The 13,923-nt window shown below is 39.6% G+C and overlaps 1 protein-coding gene across 1 annotated transcript in view; it reads left to right on the top strand.

The window, feature by feature from the left end:
• The first annotated feature begins 2,417 nt into the window (after window positions 1–2,417).
• ZNF92 (zinc finger protein 92) overlaps window positions 2,418–13,923 on the top strand; it is a 137,094-nt gene continuing 125,588 nt past the window's right edge. The window contains exon 1 of the mRNA XM_077996663.1: window positions 2,418–2,594. The gene's annotated coding sequence lies outside the window, so the exon portion shown is untranslated. The remainder of the gene's footprint in view (window positions 2,595–13,923) is intronic.

Below are 13,923 nucleotides of genomic sequence, written 5' to 3'. Positions count from 1 at the left end.
TCAGGCACAGGAAAAGGCACAACCATAGGCCCTGACTTGCCTCCTTACTCCCTAATCCCCAGATGGGAATACTTGGAGGCTACAATCTGAAAGTCTTTTTCTCCTATTTTAACCCCAGCTGCCTAACACGTCATGGAGATAGGATGGGTGAGGGGCTTTAGGGGAACCAGGGCAGAATCATGGGTCCTGGGGGAAAGTTAAAGATACAGGAGTGGTTTTCACCTCTCTGTGGAGCCCAGCTCTCTACCTGGTCATTGCCACACAGCACCTTCTACAGAGACTAGCTCTATGGTGATTGGGAATCCCAACAGCCCCAGGCTGCTCCCTGTCCCCTGCTGCCTGTGCTCCTTCCCTTGCCTGCTGTCAGAGCCCACATGAAGGAGGAGGTTGCCACCCTGTGAGCCTGAGGGAGCTGTGTCTGACTGGGGCTTCTGCCCGGTGTATTGCAAAGAGCTACTTATGGGTATGGTCTGTCCAGATACCTTGTTTCAAGAAGAATGGGTGCAAGCTAGCAAGTGTAGCATCCCCACAACTGATAAATACATTTTTCTTGTTTTTAAACCATCACATCTTTATATGACATTAGAATAAAGTTTTTAAAACCTGCTGCTCCAGTTTCACCTGGGTGGTCTGTAACCCAATCTCGCAATCAAACTGGATTTGATTGTGAGTGCTGTTGTTAGAAATGTTACTAAGAGAGGAATATGTATAAATTAGATCAAATTTAAGGTTATTCTTATAATGCCACTTGAGTGGAAAGCAAGAGGGTGGAGTCACAGGCACTCAGCTGGGGTTTACCTACCTTCCAGTTACTAGACTCATGAGGGTGTGGAACAGGTGAACCTGTCATTGGTGACAAAAGGAAAAAGGCTGGAGTAAAGGCCAGGTTGGGGAGGGGTGCTAGGCTGTGGGGTTAAACCCTGGGCATGTTGGACCTGTGAGGTCCCTGAACATCTAACTAGCTGGGTACCTGCCCTTGTCACATCAGTTGAGGTAAGGGGATTGGGCAGCTCTCTCTAGAAGTCACACTGCTGGGAGAATAGAGGAGTGTCTAAAACTTGCCATCCTAGGGTAGGTTTTAGACCAACCTGGACTCCCTTAGACAGCTAATGAGATGGGAGGAAGGTAGTCCCCCAGGTGAACCTGAGGGACAGAGCCTATGAAGTCAGAGGGAGTGTGTGGAGGTGGCCTGTCCCTATGAGAGGGGGAGTCTAAGGCTCATTACTGCTAGTGGCTGCTGCTCAGCCATCCCTCTGCAGAAGAGGCAGGTCCTCGGCCATATATATAGTTCAGTGCCTTTTGGAGTGTTTAGAGAGTCCTTCATGTTCTAGGAATTCTAAAAGCAACAACAACAACAACAAATTCCAATTCTAATGTCTGTTATTTTTCCCGGAGCCAACTGGAAAAAAAATGTCCTTCACCTCAAAGTCTTAAGGGACACCAAAGGATAGCCATCAGTGTCTTGGCCATTGAAGCTTCATGTATGCTCTCTGCCACCAATTTGATTTGCAGCCTCATGGTTGTGTTGTACTAAATATACTTTCCTCTAGCCTTGTCCACATATATAGGTGTATGTGTAAATATATGTGTATGTGTATGTGTGTGTGTGAATATATCTTAGCCTTTCTAAGATGAGCATATTGCCTGGGCGTGGTGGCTCACGCCTGTAATCCCAGCACTTTGGGAGGCTGAGGCAGGCCGATCACTTGAAGTCAGGAGTTCAAAACCAGCCTGGCCAACATGGCAAAACCCTGTCTCTACTAAAAATACAAAAAAGTTAGCCGGGGGTGGTGGCAGGTGCCTGTAATCCCAGCTACTCAGGAGGCTGAGGTAGGAGAATAGCTTGAATCTGGGAGGCGGAGGTTGGAATGAGCCGAGATCCAGCCACTGCACTCCAGCCTGGGTAACAGTGAGACTCCGTCTCAAAAAAAAAAAAAAAAAAAAAAAAAGCACATTTGGGCAACATAATTCCTGCTTATCCGTTCCCAGCCCCCGCTGCCCCTCCATTTCTAATAGCCATCCCACGTTGTGGTCAGCAGTGTGGTACAGCATGCTGAGAGAGGAGCTCAGGGATGGGACAGGGGTCTTTCCTGCATTATCCAAATGATTAGAGAGTTGTTAAAAAAGGTGTCCAGTTGTTCTACTTTCTACTTTTAAATAGCGAATAAGATGCATTATACAAAGAGACCCAGGTAAGGGAAAGAGCAAGTGCATTTCAAGGCTCAGCTCACTTCTTAAGTAGCTGTGATACTCAGGGCGTGTGACTCCGCCTACAGGGGCCTGTTTCCCTGTCCATAAAGGGCACTAATGCTGGGGACGGTGGGTGTAGGGGAGGGTCCTGGAGCCTTATTCAATCTGTGGCGCCAGTGTAGGAACCGTCCAGCGACGCAGTTGGGGAGGAGGGCGTGGCTTCCGGCGTTTGGCTGGGCCTCTGTCTCGGGCTCGGGCCGGAGCCTGGGATCCATCTCTCCTCTTCCGCGTGTTGCCCCTCGGGAGCCCTCGGTGACTTTGTCACAGCCTCTGTTGCCGTGAGATCTGCAGGTACTGGAAGATGCATAGCTAAGATGCCAGGACATCCTGGAAACTGGGAAATGGTGAGTATGCGGGGTTGGGCATCCCAAGAGGGGAGAGTGGGCTGGTTGAAACCGGCGGAACCGGCCTCCCCACGGTCAGCTCCCGGCTCCGCCGACCTGATTCCCAGCTGGCGCAGCTCCGCCCTCAGCCCCTTCGGAGGGTGGGTGGGGGGCCCAAGATGGAGGCGGGGTCAGCGAACTTTGACCCTTAGCGTCCCCTTCCCGCGCCGCGACCTGCCTGAAGCTCCCTGGGCAGCGGTGCACCCGCATCCCCTTCTCTCTCCCAGATTGTTCAGGGATGACAGGCGGGTTATCAGAGCAGAATCCCCACTCGGTGGGTGCGTGGGAGGAGCTGCGGCCAGTGGGGTCTCCAGTGTCTGCTGTTAAAAAAATTTTTTTTTTTTTTTTTTTGAGATGAAGTCTCACTCTGTCACCCAGGCTGGAGTGGTGTGGCGCGATCTTGGCTCACTGCAACCTCCACCTCCCAGGTTCAAGCAGGAGGACATTGTCCAGTGCCTCCTGGGAAGAAGGACATTGAGTAATTTAATGGGCAGCATGGGGATGGGAGAATGTTTTGAGGGTTACCATGGTCTGACTTGACAGTTAAGTCAGACATGTTTGTGTTTCCATCAGCACTGCCACTCCCTGAGTTTGTCACCTTGGAAATACTTTTTCACTTATTTCCACTTCAATTTTTCGATAACTGTGAATTATGTTTCATCAGTAGAGCTGAAATTTTTTTTATAAAGTCAAAGACCATGAAGGGTGAATTTCAGAAAAATCTAGTCGTATGTTTTATTTGTTAAAAATGTTTCTTTATCTTCATCAGAGTGATTTTAGTAAGTAAATTTCTTTCTGTTCTTTTTGGGTGGTGATTTCAAATAGAATTCCAAGGCATTGCTTTGGGAATGCTACAAGGGAAAAGAAATAGGAAAAATTTCTTTTTCATTATGGCTATAGAAAGTGAATACATTTCCACAAGAAAATATGAAAGATTAATTGATGAAGTGCATATATTTGTCAAAACATCAGCTCCCCTTTTTTGCAGGGTCTAAAATTTGTAACAGTGGATATCTCTGTTCTGTATTCTGTTGTCTAAATGCCCAAGTTTAATGTTAAATTTTATGAGATAGAACTTGGCACCTTCTGGAAATGTTCACATATGGTTTATTAAACTATTTATCATGAAAGTATGTAAGTGACATGTTTAATGTCTGAAAGAGATAGAGACTTCAGCTTTTCCTGTTGAAGTATAAAATTTAAGTGCCTTACTATTTCCTTACAATATTCTATAAACACGGTGTTTGAGTGATTTTGCTGTTTTCTTTAAACACTGGGCATTAGTTTTAAACTAACGTTAGGCAGAAAAGGGCTTTCTTTCATAAGGAGGAGCAAACTACTAGAAGGTCAGAAAAAAAATGTGGGACGAGGAGGACGGGATAAAACATGGTGAAATCAGATCCTAGATCAGAGAATGTTTTACCTAGACGTCAGCCTGTTCTTAAGAGGGACATAAGGAGGGGTTTTAAGGTTGGGTCGAAGTTTGGGGTCTGGGGAAGGAAAGAAAATTAAGAAAAGTTTGGTTCACAAGTATTTTGTTCTGTCCACTAGAGACAAACTTATTTGTTTATGAGACAAAAAAAAATAAAATAAAATAAATGGGAATTTAGAGAGTCTCTGGCTTTGGGATATCTAAAACAGGAAGGGTGTTTCTTAGCCATAAGATGCTCTTGAAAAACACAAATGATGGGGGATTTCTTTAATCACAGCTGTTATCTACCCACTCCATCTTCTCCTACCACTTTTCCTTGCCTTGTACTTTTTTTTCATTTGGCTCTTCTTGATTTGTACCTTTTATAATAAACTGGTAAATGCAAGTATAGTATTTTGCTGAGTTCTGTGAATAGTTGTATCAAGTTATTGAACTTGAGAAGGAGGTTATGGGAGCCCCCAATTTATATGGGAACTCTCTCTTCCTCCACCCCTCTAACAGGCCCCAGTGTATGTGGTTCCCCTTCCTGTGTCCATGTGTTCTTATTGTTCATCTCCCAATTATAAGTGAGAACATGCAGTGTTTGGTTTTGTGTTCCTGCATATTAGTTTGCTGAAGATAATGGCTTTCAGCTCCATCCATGTTCCTGCAAAGAACATGATCTTGTTCCTTTTTATGGCTGCATCGTATTTCATAGTGTATAAAGCAATTGCAACTGAAGCAAAAATTGACAAATGAGATCTAAATAAACTAAAGTGCTTCTGCACAGCAACAGAAACTATCATCAGGATGAACAAACAACCTAGAGAAGGGGAGAAAATTTTTGCAATCTCTCCATCTGATAAAGGTCTGATATCCAGAATCTACCAGGAACTTAAACAAATTTACAGGAAACAAACAACCTCATTAGAAAGTGGGCAAAGAACACGGAGAGACACTTTTCAGAAGAAGACATTTATATGGCCAACACACGTGAAAAAATAGTTCAACATTAGTGATTATTAGTGAAATGCAAATCAAAACTGCAATGAGATAACATCTCATGCCAGTCAAAATGGCGTTATTAAGAAGTCAAGAAACAGCAGGTGTTGGTGAGGCTGTGGAGAAATAGGAATGCTTTTACACTGTTGATGGGAATGTAAATAAATTCAACCATTGTGGAAGAGAGTGTAGCTATTCCTCAAAGACCTAGAATCAGAAATAACATTTGACCCAGTGATCCCATTACTGGGTACATACCCAAAGGAATATAAATGATTCTATTATAAAGATACATGCATGTGTATGTTCATTTAGGACTATTCACAATAGCAAAGACATGGAATCAACCCAAATGCCTATCAGTGATAGACGGAACAAAGAAAATGTGGTACTATTTCATTTATTTTCTTCTTTTTACCTGATTGCTGTAGCTTGACTTCTTGGTACTATGTTGAACAGAAGTGGTGAGATTTGATATGCTTGTCTTCTTTCTGATACTAGAGGAATAATTTGTTGCATTTCTCTCTTGAGTATAATGGCATCTGAGGCCTTAATATATATGGCCTTTATTGTGTTATAATGCATGCTTTTATATGTACATTGTTGGGAGTTTTTATCATAGAAGTGTATTAAGTTTTGTCAAATGCTTTTAATAATTTTTTTGAGATAATTATATAATTTTCATTAGTCATTTTGTTATTGTAGTATATTATTTTTAATGATTTGTGTATGTTGAAACATTCTTGCATCCTGGGGATGAGTCCCACTTGATCATAGTGTATGATCCTTTTAATATGTTGTTGAATTCAGTGTCTAGTATTTTGTTGAGAACTTTTTCTGTATCTTCAAAGGGATATTTGCTTATAATTTTCTTTTCTTGTAGTGTCCTTCACTGGCTTCAGTATGAGGGTACTAATAGCCACCTCAAGTGAGTTTGTAAGTGTTTTTTCTCTTCCATTTTTGGAAGAGTTTGAGAAGGACTGACATTAGTTCTCCCTTAAATGTGTGATGCAGTTCACCCATGCAGTCATTTGGTCATGGGATTTTTAAAAATTGGAGATAGTTGGTTACTGCTTCGATCTCCTTCCTCATTATTGATCTATTCAGTATTTCTATTTCTTTATAATTTAATCTTGGTGGGTTTGTTTCTAATAATTATTTCTTGAGTTATCAAATTTGTTGTCATATAATTGCTCATAGTAGTCTCTTACTATTTTTTGCATTTCTGTGGGATCTGTTGAAATAACTTAATTTTTTATTTATAACTTTTTTAAAGTCCTCTCTCTTTTTTTCCTTGGATTAATATAGCCAAAAAGTTTGTCAATTTTGTTTTTTTAAAAAAACTCAGCTCAATTAAAAAAATTTTTCTATTATCTTTCTAGTCTCTGTTTACTTTCTTTTTTCTCTAATTCTTAACATTTTCATAATTAAGCTAACATTGGAATTATTTTGGTCTTCTTGTTCAAGGTTTTTGGGAGTTAAAGTTAGGTTTTATTTAAATGTATTTTTTTTTATTAGTGTAGGAGTTTATTATTATAAACTTCTGTCTTAGAACTGCTTTTGTTGTATCCCAGAAGTTTTGGATCCTTGTGTGCTCAATTTTATTTGTGTTGGGATTCTTTCCTATTTCCCTTTTGATTTCTTCTTTGACCCCCATTGGTTGTTTATGAGCATGTTGTTTAATATCCACATATTTGTGAGTTTTCCAATTTTCTTCTTGCTATTGGTTTCTAGTTTTATACCATCAGAGTCAGAATAAAAGCTTGACATAATTTTAACCTTCTTAAATTTGAAAAGCTTGTTTTTAATTTTTTGTTTAATATATAATCTCTCCTGGAGAATATTTTATGTATTTTTGAGGTAAATGTGTATTCTTATACTGTTAGGTGAAATGTTATGTTTATATCTATTTAGTGTATAGTGTTACACAAGCACACTTTTTTTTTTTAAGATTTGTTTGAATAATCTGTCTGTTGTTTCAAGTAGGATATTAAAGTTTTCTATTATTGTATTCCTATCTACTTCTCCCTACAGTTCTGTCCATATTTGCTTTATATATTTAGAAGCTCCAGTGTTGGGAGCATATATAAATATGTTTTTTTTTTTAGACAGAGTCTTCCTGTGTCACCCAGAATGTAGTGCAGTGGTGTGATCTTGGCTCATTGCAATCTCTGTCTCCTGGGTTCCAGCAATTCTCCTGCTTCCTGCTTCCGCCTCCCGAGTAGCTGGGACTACTGGTGTGCACTGCCATGCCTGACTATTTTTTGTGTTTTTAGTAGAGACAGGGTTTTGCGTGTTGGCCAGGCAGGTCTCAAACTCCTGACCTTGGCCTCCCAAAATGCTGGAATTACAGGCATGAGCCACCACACCTGACCAAGCATATATATGTTTAATTGCAAATCCTCTTGACAAATTAGCCTCTTTATTATTATATGGAGAACTCATTTGACTGTTGTGATAGATGTTGCCAGGAGGTCTATTTTGTCTAATTTAAGCATAACTCCCAATGCACTTCTTTGGTTATTACTTGCACGGAGTATCGTTTTCCATCTTTTCACTTATAGATGGTTGTCCTTATAGCAAATGCTAGTCTCTTGTAAGCAGCATATCATTTTGTCTTTTAAAAATTTATTCATTCTGTTTTAGTCTATTTTGTGCTGCTATACCAGAACACCACAGACTAGGTAATTTATAAAGAGTAAAAGTTTATTTGTCTCATGATTCTGGAGGCCAGGAAGGCAAAGAGCATGACACTGGCATTTGTTAAAGGCCATATTGCTGCATAATAACATAGCCAAAGGTATGAGGGAGAGAGAACTTCCTTTTCTATAACAGACTCACTCTTGTTATAATTAATCAGTTCCCATGATAAGGACATTAATCCATTCATGAGGGCAGAGTGCTTATGACCTAATCAATTCTTTTTTTCTTTTTTTCTGAGACGGAGTCTTGCTTTGTCATGCAGGCTGGAGTGCAGTGGCGCAATCTCAGCTCACTGCAACCTCCGCCTCCTGGGTTCAAGCGATTCTCCTGCCTCTGCCTCCCGAGTAGCTAGGACTACAGGCATGAGCCACCACGCCTGGCTAATTTTTGTATTTTTAGTAGAGATGGGGTGTCACCATATTGACCAGACTGGTCTCAAACTCCTGACTTCATGATCTGCCCACCTCGGCCTCCCAGAGTGCTGGGATTACAGGCATGAGCCACCGCGTTCGGGTTTTTTTTTTTCTGAGATGGAGTTTCAGGCTTGTCACCAAGGCTGGAGTGCAATAGTGTGATCTCGGCTCACTGCAACCTCTGCCTCCTGGATTCAAGTGATTCTCCTGCCTCCGCCTCCCAAGTAGCTGGGATTATAGGCGCCCACCACCACCATGGTAATTTTTGTATTTTTAGTAGAGACAGGTTTTTGCCATGTTGGTCAGGCTGGTCTCCACAACTCCTGGCCTCAGATGATCCACCCACCTCGGCCTCCCAAAGGGCTGGGATTAACAAGTATTAGCCAGTGTGCCTGACCAGTCCTAATCAATTCTTGAAGGTCCCGCTTCTTAATAGTATCATAATGGCTATTGAATTTTAACCTAAAATTTAGAAATGACATTTTCTGTAGCAGTGTCTGTTTATTGGATAATTTAATCTCTTTATATATAAAATAGTGATAGGTTACTATTAATGTTACCATTAATAAGTTATTATTGTGGTTTTGTTTTCTGACTATCTAAAATTTATTTGTTTGTTTTTTCTTCTTGTCTTATCTTTCCTGTGACTGTGTTCATTTTTGTTGAGACAGGGTCATGCTTTGTTTTCTAGGCTGGAGTGTGTGGCATGGTCATAGCCCTCGGTAGTCTCAATATCCTGGGCTCAAGCAGTCCTCCCATCTCAGCCACCCAAGTAGCTGGGGCTACAGGCATGTTCACAACATGCAGCTATTTTTTGTAGAGATATGGTCTCCTTATGTTGCTCGGGCTGGTCTTAAACTCCTGAGCTCAAGTGATTCTTCCACTTCTGTCTCCCAAAGTGCTGGGACTACAGGAATGAGCCACTGCATCCAGCCTTAACTTTTTGGGTTTTTTTTTTTTTTTTTTATATGCTTTAATTGCTTTCTCTTTTTCTTTTGTGTATCTACTACAGTTTTTTCCTAGTGGTTATCATGGGACTTACATAAAACATCTTATATTTTAACAGCCTAGCTTAAGATGATAACAATATAACTTCAATGCCATAGAAAAACTACAAGTTTTCTCCTTTCACACGTTTTATACTATATATCGCACTTTAGAACTTTTTATATTGTGCATCTAACAAATTATTGTGGCTACCTGTATTTTTAATATTTTTTAATAGATCTTACATTAGAGTTAAAAGTGATTTATGCAAAACCATTACAGTATTAGAGTATTCTGAATTTCACTACTTACCATTTCCAGTGACATTTATACTTTATGTCTAATGTATAATGTAATGTTTTTCATATTGTTAGTTAACATTCCATCATTTCAGTGTGAAAAATTTCTTTTAGCATTTCTCGTAACACAGGTTAAGTGGTGATAAATTCTCTCAACTTTTTTCTTTGTCTTAAAATGTTTTGATCTCTTCTATGTCTAAAGGACAGCCTTATTAGATATAGTCTTAGTTGTCCAGTTTTTTTCTTTTTAAAGCATTTTAAATATATAATTGAGTCTCCTAGCTTGCAAAGTTTCTGCTGAAAAATTCACTGATAACATTATAAAGGTTCCCTTGTATGTGAAGAATCTCTTATCTCTTACTGTTTTCAGGAATTGAGCTTTATCTGTGAATGCTGAAAATTTAATTATAATGTGTTCTAGGGCAATCCTATTAGGTTCTTTTTGCTGTAAGTATATTGAGCTTCATGAAACTGGATGTTCATATCTTTTTCTAAATTTGGGGGTTTTTTTGGTTGTTGTTGTTGGTTTTTTTGAGACAGGGTCTCATTCTGTCAGCCAGGCTGGAGTGCAGTGGCATGATCTTGGCTCACTGTAACCTCTGCCTCCCAGGCTCAAGCAATTCTCCCACCTCAGCCTCCCAAGTAGCTGAAACTACAAGCATGTGCCACCACACCTGGCTAATTTTTGTAGAGATGGAGTTTGGCTATAATGCCCAGGCTAGTCTCAAACACCTGAACTCAAGCCATCCCTGCACCTTGGCCTCCCAGAGTGCTGGGATTACAGGTGTGAGCCACCATGCCTGGCTTAGATCTGGGAAGTTTTTAGACATTATGTCTTTCAATTTCTTTTTCTCTCTCCCTTCTTCTGAAAATTCTAAAATGTGTTGATTTGTTCACTTTATGATTGGTCACTTTCAAATAGCCAACTTTGAGTTCACTTAATTTTTTTATTTTATAATTGAGTCTCCTGTTACAGTTTTCTATTGTAGTTTTTCAGTTCTATCATTTTTTTAACTTTAGCTGCAGGATTTCTGTTTGGTTGTTTTTTATGGTTTCTATTTTCCTATTAATTTTTTTTTTTAAATGAGTGATCTTGTAATGTTATCCAGGTTAGGCTTGAACTCCTGGCCTCAAGAAATCCTCCTGCCTCAGCCTCCCAAAGTTTTATTATTACAGGTGTAAGCTACCATGCTTGGTCTACTTCTCTATTATATTTCTCACTTCATTTCTGTGTTGTTGTTTTCTAAAATTTTTGAGTTATCTATTGTGTTCTTTTGCATCTTATAAAAGTTTCTTAAGGTGATTATTTTCAATTCTTTGTCAGACAATTCTGAGATCTCCATTTCTTTGTAGATGTTTCCTAGAGCCTTATTAGTTCTTTTGGTGATGCTTATGTTTTCCTGATTCTTTTTCATCTGTATAGCCTTATGTTTGTATGCCTAAATGTGAAAGAACAAATCTTCCAGTAATTATATAATAGTTTTGAAAGATAATTTCTTTTATTGGGTCCCTGGGCTGATGAGATTTCAACTGAGTGCATTTGAGTTTGTTGGAGCCAGATGACATGACTTCTACTTGGCCTTGAGTGGGTTTCATGATTGGCTGACCTGTTATCAGGACATCAGTTATAGATTCTGTCTATTACCTAGAAAGACTCAACTTTCTTCAGAATCTTTATTATTAGAGCTGGTGTTGGGATAAGAAATTGCACTTGTTTCTGCATATAGGGGTGCTTGACTCCTGCTGGATCTCTGGTCTAACCCAGTCATTAGACAGTTCACTGGATGGGCAGGACTGACCCCTGATCAAAACTGAGAGCCACTGGAATTGATTCACAGGGCTGCTTCAAGATATACAACTGAGACTAAAAGTCTTCAGTTTTGTCTCTGGGTCCATGATATATTTCCCTCCGGGTTTCTGGGTGGGCAGGACTGTTCCCAGACGCTGGCCAACAGGGATTAAAACTGGGTTACAGGGCTTGCTTTAAGATTCACAGTGAAACTGATGTCAGCAGGCCTGCCTCAAGGGGCACAGACTTGGATGCTTTTAAACAAATCCCAGGTTGAGCAAAACTGCTCCTGAACTGTGGCTGCATGAAACAGAGCCAGGTTACAGTGCCATTTCAAGACTCATATCCAGAATAATGTTGATTGTCCTACATCCATGGGCACAGGTGGATGTTTTTCCCTGAGGGTCCCTTAATTTACATATGAATTAGCTGTATGCCTCTTACCTATAGAAATATCTGTGTTTTTCACCTGTGTTGTCCCTACTTTGTTTATGACATATTTCTTCTTGGCTTTCTTTTTTTTTTTTTTTGAGATGGAGTCTCGCTCTGTTGTCCAGGCTGGAATGCAGTGGCGTGATCTCGGCTCACTGCAACGTCTGCCTAGCAGGTTCAAGCGATTCTCCTGCCTAAGCCTCCCAAGTAGCTGGGATACAGGAGCCTGCTCTCACACTTGGCTAATTTTTTGTATTTTTTAGTAGAGACAGGGTTTCACCATGTTGGCCAGGCTGGTCACAAACTCCTGACCTCAGGTGATCCTCCCACCTCAGCCTCCCAGAGTGCTGAGATTACAGGCGTGAGCCACTGTGCCCGGCCTTTTTTCTTGGTTTTCAATGATTATTTTATTATATCCAGGTGATAGTCAGGAAAATAATCTGAAGTTCACAATGTACTTATAGTTTGAATGTATATGATTGTGTGAGAAGAACACTTTTGTTATTTGAAGGTAATTTAAAAAATTTTTTGTAACTGTCTCTTAAGTAGTCTGAAGTGTTTAATTGTTGTCACCTCAAACATTATTAAGTGTACAGTTTAGAATTGTTAAGTACAATCCTATTGTTTTTCAAGAGGTTCTAGATAATTTTTGTCTTACAAAAGTAAAAGTGAGTACCCGTTAAACAACAAATTGTCCTTTCTACCTCTTTTCCAGTTCCTGAAGAACACCATTCTACTTTTTGTTTCTATGAGTTTGATTAAATATTTTATACAAGTGTAATTATACAGTGTCTCCTTCTTTTTGATTATCTTATTTTACTTAACATAATGTTCTAAAGATTTATCTTTATTGCAGTACTTGTCAAGATGTCCTTTTTTTAAAAGACTGAATAATATTCCATTGTATATATGTGCCACATTTGTTTAAAATAGTCATCCATAAAGAAACATTTGCTTCCAGGTATTATTTTTTGTGAATAATACTGCAATGTACCTGAATGTACAAAATATCTACTCCATGTTCTGCTTTGACTATGGGATATTTTAAATATACTCATTTAGTACCATGTATATGCTCTTGATTTTGTTACCTGATCCTTTACGTTATATCCCCCAAATCATTGCCAAAACCAGTTGTCTCGAAGCTTGCCCCTTCTGTATTGTCCTAGGAGTTTTACAGTTACAGGTTTTATGTTAAAGTCTTAGTTCATTTTTTAAAATTGACACATGTAATGTTACATATATTGGGGTATAATTATATATAGGTTGTATAATGATCAAGTCAGAGTATTTAGTGTATTTATTACCTAATGCAATTGTTATTTTTGTGGTGAGAACATTCAAAAGCCTCTTTTCTAGCTATTTTATCTTATCTTTGTTTTTTGGGTTTTTTTGAGACAAAGTCTTGCTCTGTCACTTAGGCTGGAGTGCAGTGGTGTAATCTTGGCTCACTGCAACCTCCACCTCTCGGGTTCAAGTGATTCTTGTGCCTCAGCCTCCTGAGTAGCTGGGATTACAGGCATGTGCCACCACACCCAGCTAATTATTGTATTTTTAGTAGAGATGGGATTTTGCCATGTTGGCCAGGCTGATCTCGAACTCTTGGCCTCAAGTGATCCACCAGCCTTGGCCTTCCAAAGTTATAGGATTACAGGTGTGAGCCAACTTGCCCTACCTTTCTTTTTCTTTTCTTTTCTTTCTTGACAGAATTTTGCTCTGTCACCCAGACTGGAGTGCAGTAGTTGAATCATAGCTTACTGTAACCTCAAATTCCCAGGCTCAAGTGATCCTCCCACTTTAGCTTCCCAAGTAGCTGGGACTACAAAAACATGCCACCATGTCTGGCTAATAATTTTATTTTCTGTAGAGACGGGGTCTCATTATGTTGTCCAGACTGGTCTTGAACTTCTGACTTCAAGTGATTCTTCTATCTCAGCCTCACAAAGTGTAGGGATTATAGTTGTGTTTCACCACACCTGGTTTCTTCTAGCTATTTTTAATATGCAATTTTAAAAAATTAATTATTATCCTGCTGCATAGTAGAAAACCAGAACTTATTTCCCCTATCTAATTGTAACTTAATATTGTTAAGTAACTTCTTCCCATCCTCCCCGTTTACTCTTCTGTGACCCCTGTTGTATTCTTTCCTTCTATAAACTCCCCTTTTTTTTCAGGTTCCTCATAAAAACGAGATTATGAGATCATAAAGTATTTATCTTTCTGTATATGGCTTATTTCACTTAACATAAAATAC

The sequence above is a fragment of the Macaca mulatta genome, chromosome 3, assembly GCF_049350105.2.
Source record: "Macaca mulatta isolate MMU2019108-1 chromosome 3, T2T-MMU8v2.0, whole genome shotgun sequence".
NCBI lineage: Eukaryota > Metazoa > Chordata > Mammalia > Primates > Cercopithecidae > Macaca > Macaca mulatta.
This window is presented reverse-complemented; position numbering and strand designations above follow the sequence as displayed.